Source organism: Alosa pseudoharengus, unplaced genomic scaffold (assembly GCF_046254945.1).
Source record: "Alosa pseudoharengus isolate Yale_2024_CS ecotype anadromous, Long Island Sound unplaced genomic scaffold, YU_APseudo_1.1 YU_APseudo_1.1_scf_1, whole genome shotgun sequence".
Classification (NCBI taxonomy): Eukaryota; Metazoa; Chordata; class Actinopteri; order Clupeiformes; family Clupeidae; genus Alosa; species Alosa pseudoharengus.
Genome location: NW_027468564.1, coordinates 53,656,172 through 53,667,017, shown reverse-complemented (window position 1 = coordinate 53,667,017; position 10,846 = coordinate 53,656,172).

Sequence of the window (10,846 nt, the reverse complement as noted above, 5' to 3'; positions counted from 1 at the left end):
ATAGCCAGATAACATGAACAGCTATGCTAACTTGTTACAATTATCATAACGTTAGCTGACTTCTTTTAATCATACAACTGAAGTCAATTTCCGTGAGTGCAGTCAGTTGGCTCGTGGCGCAAGTTGATAGAAGCAAACAGGTCAATTTATTCGTGGTTGGATACCCACGTGAAGTTAATTTATGCTATTTAGGTGTTTGTTTTTTGGGTGGCATATTCATGGTCCAGTGCATGTAGTAGCCTACTACATACAATTTTAAACATGTCATATTTGTGTGCGTCTCTAGTATATCAGAAAGTGACAAATCTGCAAGCGGCCACATCTGTCAAAGACTCGTCATTAATCATGAAACGTCATCAACGCAGCCAGTTAACGCGGGAGCCAGTTGCCATGTAACACCGGTCAAAGTGACCGGCAGAGGTTTCGTTTTCCGGACATTTTGATGATATGCCGGTCAAATATCCTATTATCCCTTCTTAATTAGTCAAACTGAGGAAAACTGGAGACAGGCTATTTAGCTTAAAGAATTAGCCTACATAATCTGTATAGAATGCAACATGTTGATTAGCCTAATTTAAACATGCCTAACAAGATCTAGCCAGTATCTTTTCATGGACAGCAAGAGTCCGCTTCGTTCGTTGTTTTAAAAAGGCTATACGTTGTTTGTTGCTGCTACCCACGTTATCTCAGTGGTGACTGTTTAACTTGCACAGATGTGCACAAGAATGAGCGCTCACACCACTACCCCCTAATGCTATGCCTCTTTATTTGATAACAATACATTAAGAAATGTTTCCTATTCTGGGAAATGTTTAGTTTCTTTTTCTTTCGGCCGCGGTTCAATGATACCGTTTAATTGTGCCAGAAATTATCCGCGGACCAGTAATCGCCTTGTCGAGGAGGCCCTAACCCTGCAGATCATAGACAGAGAACGCATAAACCTACTGTATGCTTTGGGTAAAGAACACTTTGCATGTCCAATGTACACGGAGAATGACAGTGTCTTGGAGCGGCCGCACCCCCCGCAACTCCACTTCCAATGTCACTGATTCCGACAGATACGCCCGACACTTCTGCTTTTTATCTGGTGGTGGTGGTGGTGGAGTTGACCGGACATCTGAGGCTTCAGATGTTACCAATTTATCATCATCCATCGCGTCTGGCCTCTAAAAATACGTTTAAGGCTAGTCTGCCTGGGCCTGGCCATGTTTGAACCGCCTCTCATTTGTTCGTTGTTTAACATGGACGTTTTAAGCGTGCGCTTCCTATTTGAAATGCAGCATAGGTTATGCGTGTTGTTTAATAACTTTCAAACGGTAGAGCCTCATAGCCAGAGGACGTATACTATAGGCTTAGACCTATTAAGGCTTATTCTCAAATTCAGATTGCGTTAGGGGACGGGATTATTAGCCAATTTCAATCGGACAATTTGACTGGAGAGATTTAATTTAATTTTTTTTTTCTTTTTTTTCCCGGCCAATGTCCGGTAATTGACGGACAACGGAAACCCTGGCACGCAGTCACAGTGCTGCAGGAGACGTTTGGGAGCACGGTAAGGTCACTTGGCAGTTAGACTATCTGAACTTGCAATAGTAGGCCTATTAAGCTTAGAGATAGAGAATAAAATGTTTAAAGTTGTTTCATGTTTAATGAAGTAGCCTAGGCTATCAAACCCGTTTTAACCATGTCATGGTCCATCCATTTCAATAACCTAGCAGCTTCGAAAATCTAAGGCTGAACGTTCATAACATATTCTGTTTAGGTTACTATGTTATAGTAGCTTAGAGTAAGGGTGCATTCAGAGCACCTCGGAATGACAAGGACCGCCCCCATGGCTAGTTTGTTTTTCCGACAGCAAGTGTTTTTTTTTATTTTTTTATTGCAAAATAGTATAATACAAAGTGGTACAAATGGTATAAAATACAATTAATTAAATGTGTACAGTAAAGTAACAATGCATGAACATAAACAAATATTACAAACATTACCAGGGGGTACCACATACAATAGACAATACTTAAAAATCATATAGTTTGGAAAGAAATATGTTAAATAATATACAGAGATCAAGGGTTTTAAGGGCTTGCTGTTTTTAGATAATAGGATGGTCTTGATGTATTGCCTGGATTCTTGTTCAAATGCTATAAAGGACGGTTTGGAACTAGAGAATTTCATTTTGTGAATATGTGCTTGATAATATAGAATTGGTTGGATTTGGATGTCGGGTATGAAGAGAAGCCAAACAGTACATCTTTAAGAGATAGAGAGGAGAAAGAGAAATCAGAGAGAATATGTTGAGAAATGAAAGCACTGAGGTCTTGCCAAAAGGTACAAGAGTGGGGACAGGACCAGAGTAAATGTTCAAGATTCTCAGGAGCCTGTTGACAGAAAGAGCAGTCTGTAGTAATGTCCTTCTTGAATCTTTGCATAAAAGTCTTACATGGGTAAATTCGATGGATTATTTTAAAAGACACTTCTTTAATTTTATTCGTTATCAAATATTTAGAAGATAAACACCATACTTTATGCCATTCTAGGTCAGAAAATAGGTTATTCCAGTATGAAAGCGCTGTTGGGATAGAGACCTTGTCTTTTTGAAAAAGAGTGCGTATTCTACGGTTGTTATTTCTTTTATTAGTAGAGAAACAGATTTGGCCAATCTCAGTAACAATGGGATTTAAGGGTAATAAAGGGGAGTTGTGAAGAGTTTTTAAGAAGAGAAACAGCACCAGAAGGGATAGCATCAAAGACTATAGCGTACTCCCTAGGAAGAATAGGGATGTTGTACCTGTGTAGAAGTTCAGTGTAGGACATTAAATCTCCACTGGAGTTGAGCAGCTGAGTAACTAGATAAATACCATGACCAAACCAGTTTTCTAAAAATAATGTTTTGTGTTTATATAGCAAGTCTCTATTATTCCAGATATAATATCTGTGTGGTGAAAAGTTGTGTTTATATATCATGTTCCAGGAGAGAAGCATCTGTTTATGAAAATTAGAAAGACAAGGGAATTTTTTCAATATTATAATTACACAATAAAAGAAAATCAAGGCCACCAAGTTTAGCGAATAAGTAGTTAGGAATGAAGTTCCATATAGAATTAGGGTTCATGAGAAATTGCTTAATCCAGTTTATCTTGAAGGTATCATTTAAAGTAGAGAAATCAAGGAAGTGAAGGCCACCATGTGTATAGGAGTTCAATAAAACTGATTTTTTTAAGTAGTGAATTCTATTTTTCCATGTAAAATTGTAAAGAATTTTGTCAATGGACATAGATGTTTGTTTGTTTACGTCAAGAGATAGAGCTGCATATGTCAGACGGGATAAGCCTTCTGCTTTGGACAACAAAATTCTCCCTTTAATGGAGAGGTCTCTCTGAAGCCACTGATTAAATCTTTTCTGTGTTTTTTCTATGATAGGATTAAAGTTCAGAGAGCATCTAGTGTCTTGTTTACTGTTGATAGTTAGACCAAGGTAAGTGACAGTTTCTTTAACAGGGATGTTACAAATGGATGGACTAGTATACGTTTTAAGGGGGAGCAGCTCGCATTTATTTGTATTTAAGTATAGCCCAGAGGCCTGAGAGAATAATTTAATTGTATTTATAGTTATTGGATCCTGTGAGGCATCCTTTAAGAACAGGGTAGTATCATCCGCCAGCTGACTAATGATGATTTCCTTCCCAGCAATTGAGATACCTTGTAAGGGGCTAATTTTAATGAAATCGGAGCTGAGCACAGATCAGGAACAGGTAGGGGGAGAGTGGACAACCCTGTCTGACACCACGATTCACCTCAAACCTAGGAGAGGTCCCAGAATATAACTTAATAGAGCAGTTTGCATTTGTATACATAGTCTTAATAGACTCACAAAAATAAGGACCGAAGCCAAATTTATCTAGGGCCTGAAGAATGAATTTGTGCTCGACTGTGTCAAAGGCCTTACAGAAATCTAGAAATAGAATATAAGCCTCGTTGTTGCAAAGGTCATGGTAGTCTATAAGGTCCAGTACAAGCCTGATATTGTTAGAAATGTGTCTATGTTTTAGGAAACCAGATTGGGTTTCATCAATTATCTGATCCAGAGTTAACTTTATTCTTTTAGCAAAAATCTGAGCTAGAATTTTGTAGTCATTATTGAGCAGACAAATTGGTCTCCAATTATCAATGAGTAGTAAATCTTTCTTAGGTTTTGGAATTAGTGTTAATAAACCTTGGGATAGAGTAGGTGGGAGAGTTTGATTTTTAATGCTTTCCGTGTACAGACCGTGGAGGAGAGGGGCTAGTTGTTCCGCAAAGGCAATATAAAATTCTAAAGATAGCCCATCAACTCCTGGGGATTTGTTGAGTTTAAGACGTTTAATAGCAAGTAGGATTTCATCAATTGTTAATGGAGCATCACAGAGATCTTTCTTGTCATCTAAAATTGATTTTGTATTAGAGAGATGTTTTAAAAAGTTGTTGGCATTAGTCTCATTATAATCTGACTTATAAAGGTTTCTGTAAAATGAAGAACAGTAATTGGCTATCTTGCGAGGGTCGTCAGTGATATCACCGTTAACATTGAGTTTCCTGATAGAATTTAATTTGTTCCTGGATCTTTCTAATTGGAAGAAGTAAGCAGTATTCTGCTCTCCTTCCTCCAGCCATTTGCTTCTTGATCTCACAAAGGCCCCTTCAGCTTTCTCTCTGTATATTTCATTTAGTTCACCTTGCTGTAAAATTAGAGTTTCCCTGTCACTTTCAGATAAATCTTCAGGCTTAATTTGAGTAAGGGCAGTTATTTTAGTAATAATTTTAGTTTCTTCTTTCTTTCTTTCTCTGGCTAAAGTGGATCCATATTCTCTTAGGAATTTTGAAACCTCAAATTTAAAGAGTTCCCAATTTCTGCAAAAGTTGTTATCTATAAGGGCCCTGTTTGAGAAACATTGTATCATTTCCTGGATCTTCTCGATTACTGAAGCATGCTTAAGGAGAGAGTTATTGAGCTTCCAATAAGAGCCTCTAAATTTCTGAGTGTAGTTAGCCTTAAAGGATATTTGGAGTGACACAGCTTTATGGTCTGTTAGGGGCGTTGTAATGATATTGCAAGTAATGTTACTCCTATCAAAGCGGTCAGAGATTAACCAGTAATCTATGCGTGACATAGACGTACGCTTTATTGCTCCAAGTATAGAGTTTAGTGTTGTGATTTTTCTCTCTCCATATATCAATCAAATTGAATTTTTGCATGAAAGTAATCAGGTTGGAGGCCGGAGACTTACCTATACTTGGTGGCCATCTGTCTAATGAACTATTTAAGGTAATGTTGAAATCTCCGCCTATTACAAGCAATAAATTGGGATATTTAGATATCCAGTATAGGAGGCAGGCTTCCAGGACATCAAATAAAAAGTCATTATCCCGTTTACAGTTATACCCGTATATATTGGCAAGAAGAAGAGGAATGTTATCAATACTAAGAATCAGTATCAGGTAGTGACCATGAGGGTCACTTTCTGAGTGCAAGACAAAACCATTAAAGTTATTCTTAAGAGTTGCAACCCCTGCGGATCTTTCTGACCCATGTGAAAACCATATTTCATTTCCCCATTGGGATTTCCAAAAGGAAACATCATTTAACGTAGAATGTGACTCTTGGAAAAAATAAAAATCAGATTTCTGCTGTTTTGCAAAGAGAAATAAAGCTTTTCGTTTAACATTTTCTCGTAACCCCCTGGCATTGAGAGAAACAACTGATAAGGACAGTGTAACGAGTGAGAGGTGAGTAGAAATTAAAACCAATGTAAACAATTTCCACCCCCCCCCCCCAGCAGAACAAATAAGTTGAAGTATGAACATTTATTTGATTTAAATTGTACCTATGGACTGTATGCTATGAGTGCATGTATGTATAGTGTTTTGTATAGTGTTTTGTATAGTGTTGTGTACGTATTCTAACCTGCTCGTGATATCGTGTCTGTGTGAACGCAGATAGTCCCCCCTGTATGTATGTGAATATGCGGTGCAGAGTGGCTACATAGCTGAATAGCTACATAGCTAACCGCTACTTAACGGTGCAAACCATTATGGGGGGCTTGCAGTGTCCATTTCGGCAGGTGCTTCTAGAAGAGCTGCTGGACGAATCTCTTTTCCTTCTATTATCACACGGGTCCCGGCAAAGTGGGCTCTCTTTCCTTCCTTCTTGGCAGCCTCGATCATTGGCCACAGTTTGGCTCGCAAAGCTTTGTCAGCTGCAGTAAGGTCTTCTGTGAAGCGAAGTTTGTTCTCTGTGAGAAAACTACAGCCCTTAGCCTTCCTCCACACCAGGTCCCGTGTAGATCGGTTCGAGAAGCGGATGATGGTCGTTCTTGGTCTTTTTTCCTTGTCATTAAATCGACCCAGGCGATGAACAATGTCCACATGTTCTTTAACATTTTCCCGAGACTCTTCGATAACTTTCTCTTTGATGTTTTCGTGTATGCTTTCTGGGATGCCGTGCAGTCTTAAGTTCCATCTCCGTTGATACCTTTTGGCTTCATTGACTTGCAGCTCTAACTCCGAGAGCCGTTGAGCATTGATTTTGCATGTATTCTTCACTGATACCATGTCGGTTTTCAAATCACCAATTTCAGTAAATACGAAGTCGATTTACTTTTTTAAGGCGTCGATACTGACGGTGTTATGATTGATCATGCTCTCTAAGTTATCAGCACGCTCATTTATTATAGCTGCAATGTTATATTGCAAGTCTGTGAGAGTTAAGTCACCTTTGAGTCTCTTCCCATCTGGTCTGGCGGGAGTGTCAGGGTCGTTGTCTGGGATGGGTAACAGCTCCGGACTCTTGTTGCGGGTGCTGGAGAGGGGTAGTTATGCTCAGAGACAGTGGCAGCAGATGGAGTTTGGTTACCGTTTGTAGTCTTCGTGTCTTTGGGGGAGATTTTCGTCGTCGTCGACTTCGGGCGCTTTACACCTTGCTCAGACGATGGCATGATGAGAACATACAGCACAAAAAGTACGTTGAAGAAGGCGGTAAAAGTTCTTTTGGCTATTCAAGCAGGACACAACTGTTTTCGAATGGTTGGTATGCACAAAAACAAAAGGTCTTTTTGATTAAGTTACATAGGTAGGTTTTTGTTGTTGTTGTTGTTGTTCGTAGATGGTAATAGGGGCTGAAAATTGAGAACTTGGGCTCAGCCACGAAACACCTCGACTGTACTCGACGCCATTTTTTTCCCAGCACGGCAAGTGTTCATGTGCTTTGCCAACGGAATGTGTGACAAACACGGATGCCACAACAAAGGTTAAAACATACACTCACTAATCCTAAACAAACAACTGTATTTGCTTAAACTATAGTGTAAGATGCTCGTGAAAGAAAGATATGCAGCTTTCAAGTGATAAAAAGAGCAAATTCCCAAGTTCACATTAAAACTGTTGGACATGAAAGGCCACATGGACTACAAACGAACTACAACGTGACGACAAAAGTGATGACGAGCCCCTAACAGGGCAACTCTGTTAGCAAAATCTAGCCCCAGTTTCCGACCTCTGACTCACACATTAAGTGACGTGAATGACGCGGAATGATGATGTTTTCACTCGGAGAAAGGTTTTTACGAAGCCCATGAACGCTAGGTTAGCAAACCTTTTCTAAATCGTCATAAGCCGACGACATAGGCTACTGTAGTTGTTTAACTAACCCATAGACAGTAAAAGAAATGGACGAACAGACTCCGTCGTTCTCAATGGGAGGGTACTGAGTCATTTTTCAGTTGGTCCCCCCAGTACTGGGCAGACTCGCACTTAACTTCGTGACGTTAGCCATCGAACTGAATCTTGTAACTCATATGATAGATAGGCTACACAGAAATTCTTCTCACACTTCCTTCGCCTTCAAAGTCATCAAAGTTAAACATTTATTTATGCATTATTATTAATATCATCCTCACAAGTGATATCAAGTCGTGTTAATGTTGAAACTACCACACATGATCATCTTCAAAAAGTCATGGTAAAACAAAACAAAAAAGTTATAGCCTTGAGGCTAATCTTCTTTCCACTTTTCTGACCTACGTCAATCCATCGAAAACCTCTGAAATGATTATCGTTAGACTACCTAACGGTAAAACTACTGTTTTTCCATTAGGTTTACTTGCCTCTATGCTTTACCTTAACATAGGCTACAATGCTATTGTAGGCTACATAGCTTTGTTCACGAGTTTCCGTGCTGGCTGGACTACGCTTCTTATCCAAACAATACGGTTATCTCCCTTCAACCGGACATGCTAAACATTAGGCTTGTTTGACTTCGGCTGAGTCTGACTTGGAGTCTGTCTCAAATGGTGTACTTACGTGAGTACACTTTCGTGTAGTACACTATGTGCACTGTGTGCTTACTGGCGGAGTGCACAAATTTTAACAAAATAGTATTGTCTCATATCAAACACTAGGCTTGTTTGACTTCGGCTGAGTCTGACTTGGTCTGGCTTACTACGTAAACGTGATCTTCAGAGCCTAGCCGGGAGGAGCTACAACAGAGGGCAGCTCATCCCGGACAGAAAGGCTACAGTCTGCCTGACGTGACTCGCGGGAGATATCGCGGAATGTTGTTTGCAATAAACACAGCAGAACTTTCATTCTTACTCATTAAAATGAGCATGATGACTGACGAAATAAATTCTTATGATGTAGTTTAAATAAACCACTGTTGTCATACAGTTAACAGGCCTGCATTGTAGCACATAAATTCAATATCAAGTGTTTCCCCTATATGTGTGTCTATCTATTTAGCCAACAGCAGAAAATAAAAGAATATCCAAACGTTTTCAGTAGGCTAGCCTACCATTGTTGCAGAAATCACGTATAAGAAGGTATCCCTTCGATTTCTGTTTATTTTCGCATATTCCAACATAAGGAAGCAGCATGAGCCTCTAGTCATAATCGTCATGAGGACATTCCTCCCAAATGGCCCTATCACGTCTTTGAACTGACGTCATGAGGGCGTGTTTCAGCTCGTGCAGCTCGTGGAAGGCAACTGCAAGATCTGTCTGCAGGCTAAGACTCCCGCGATATTTTAAGGCCATGTGACATGGTGTCACGGTGGTAAGTCCCTCCCCGGCTGACAGAAGTCGGAGAGGGAGTTAAGTCATTTTCCGACGAATGACCGTCGCAGGAAGTTGCGTCATAACAAAGGGATGCCAGACCCTCTTGTAACAGCTACTCGGTGATACTGCAGACTCGTAAAAGTAGTTAGAAAATAAGGCAGAAAAACGACAAGTTTCCTCATGCTGCTTCCTTATGTTGGAATATGCAAAAATGTACAAACAATCAAGAGGATGCTTTCTTGTATGTGATTTCTGCAACAGTGATACTGCAAACGTGTTGATAGCCTATTGTTGAGCCTATTTTTATGCTGTAGCCTAGTGTAAAGCATGTCACACTAGACTAGCCTACAGAAAACTAATTGATGTGATATAATGATAACTTGTATGCCTACAATGGTTTATTAAACATCGTAGTCATTTATTTAGTCAGTCATCATGTTCATGTTAATGAATAGGAAGGACATCTAAACGATACCAACATTTAAATAAACCAACATTTCGCGCAATATCTGCCGTGAGTCCCTATGCGTGAGTCACGAGCTCCTCCCAGCTGACTGGCAGATCACGTGGACAGTCAGTCGCGATCGATTATTTAATAAATACATGTGAATTACGAATAATAATAAAAAGATTCTACCTAATGTGACTATTTTTTCCATGAACTGTAAAAGAAAACACGTTTTTCCCCACTGTATTCTCCATAAAGAGTAAAGTAAATGATGTGCTTATTTCTGGAATTGACGTCACTTCCTGGACTCGTCTGAGGCTGGTCTAATGGGTCATTCGTCTCTATAAGACTTATCTCCTACTGGGAAGTCGGACAGAATTTCTAACCAGTATGCATTGCGTCCATCCCAGTATGCATTGTGTACAACCCAGCATGCATCACATCAAGTCAGATCTGCACAGATCTGCCGCAAGTCGAACTCCCCTATTCTTCTTACGGGAACCTAACGTTACGTACGAGGTAGTCGAGTCTTGTTTTGCCTTTTATTGTTTATGTAGATAACACAGAAGCTAAAATATCGGCACATGATATATGTTATATGAAGTTATGGGAGTTCAAAAAAATCCTAAATGGATGGGCGTTCTATGGGGTTAGCAGAGAGTTGATAACCACCGCTACATCGATGCTTCTACTTCCGGGAATTCGCCTGCCCCTGTCAGTACACGATCCGTACCGCCTGCCAGATCCGTTCTGCGCATGTGCATAAACTTGCGCATGCGTGGTAGCAGCTACAGATATTACAGAAGAATCGTTACGTCTTCTTCTACGTAATTATGCGCATGCGCAGAACGGATCTGGCAGGCGGTACGGATCGTGTACTGACAGCCCCCTTGAACTAACCCAATGGGCTACTTGCACAATCAGTCACAATCGCTTCCGCGTTGTACTTTGTACTGCTCAGCTGTTTCCGGTGCTACGAAGGCGACAGCTGTGTTTTACACCCGGTCTCTTCAAGAACTCCCAAAATTGAGTATGACAGACCTCCACCGCATTTGCAACATGTCGAAGGTCCCATCATTTAAAATGGACAAGGGTTTTAGGTTGTATGTGGGCACGTACATACACAACTATGAAGGTAAGAACATAATTTCACCTAACTGACTAACGTTAGTAAATGTTAGCGCTAGCTAGCTTACTTCATACGTTGATAGATAGTCTAGTTAGAAGCTATAGCAATCGTTATCGTTTGTTTTTTTTCGGTGTGGGTGTCATGATGAGTATGCTATCTGAGTAGCAATGTAGTAAACACGGT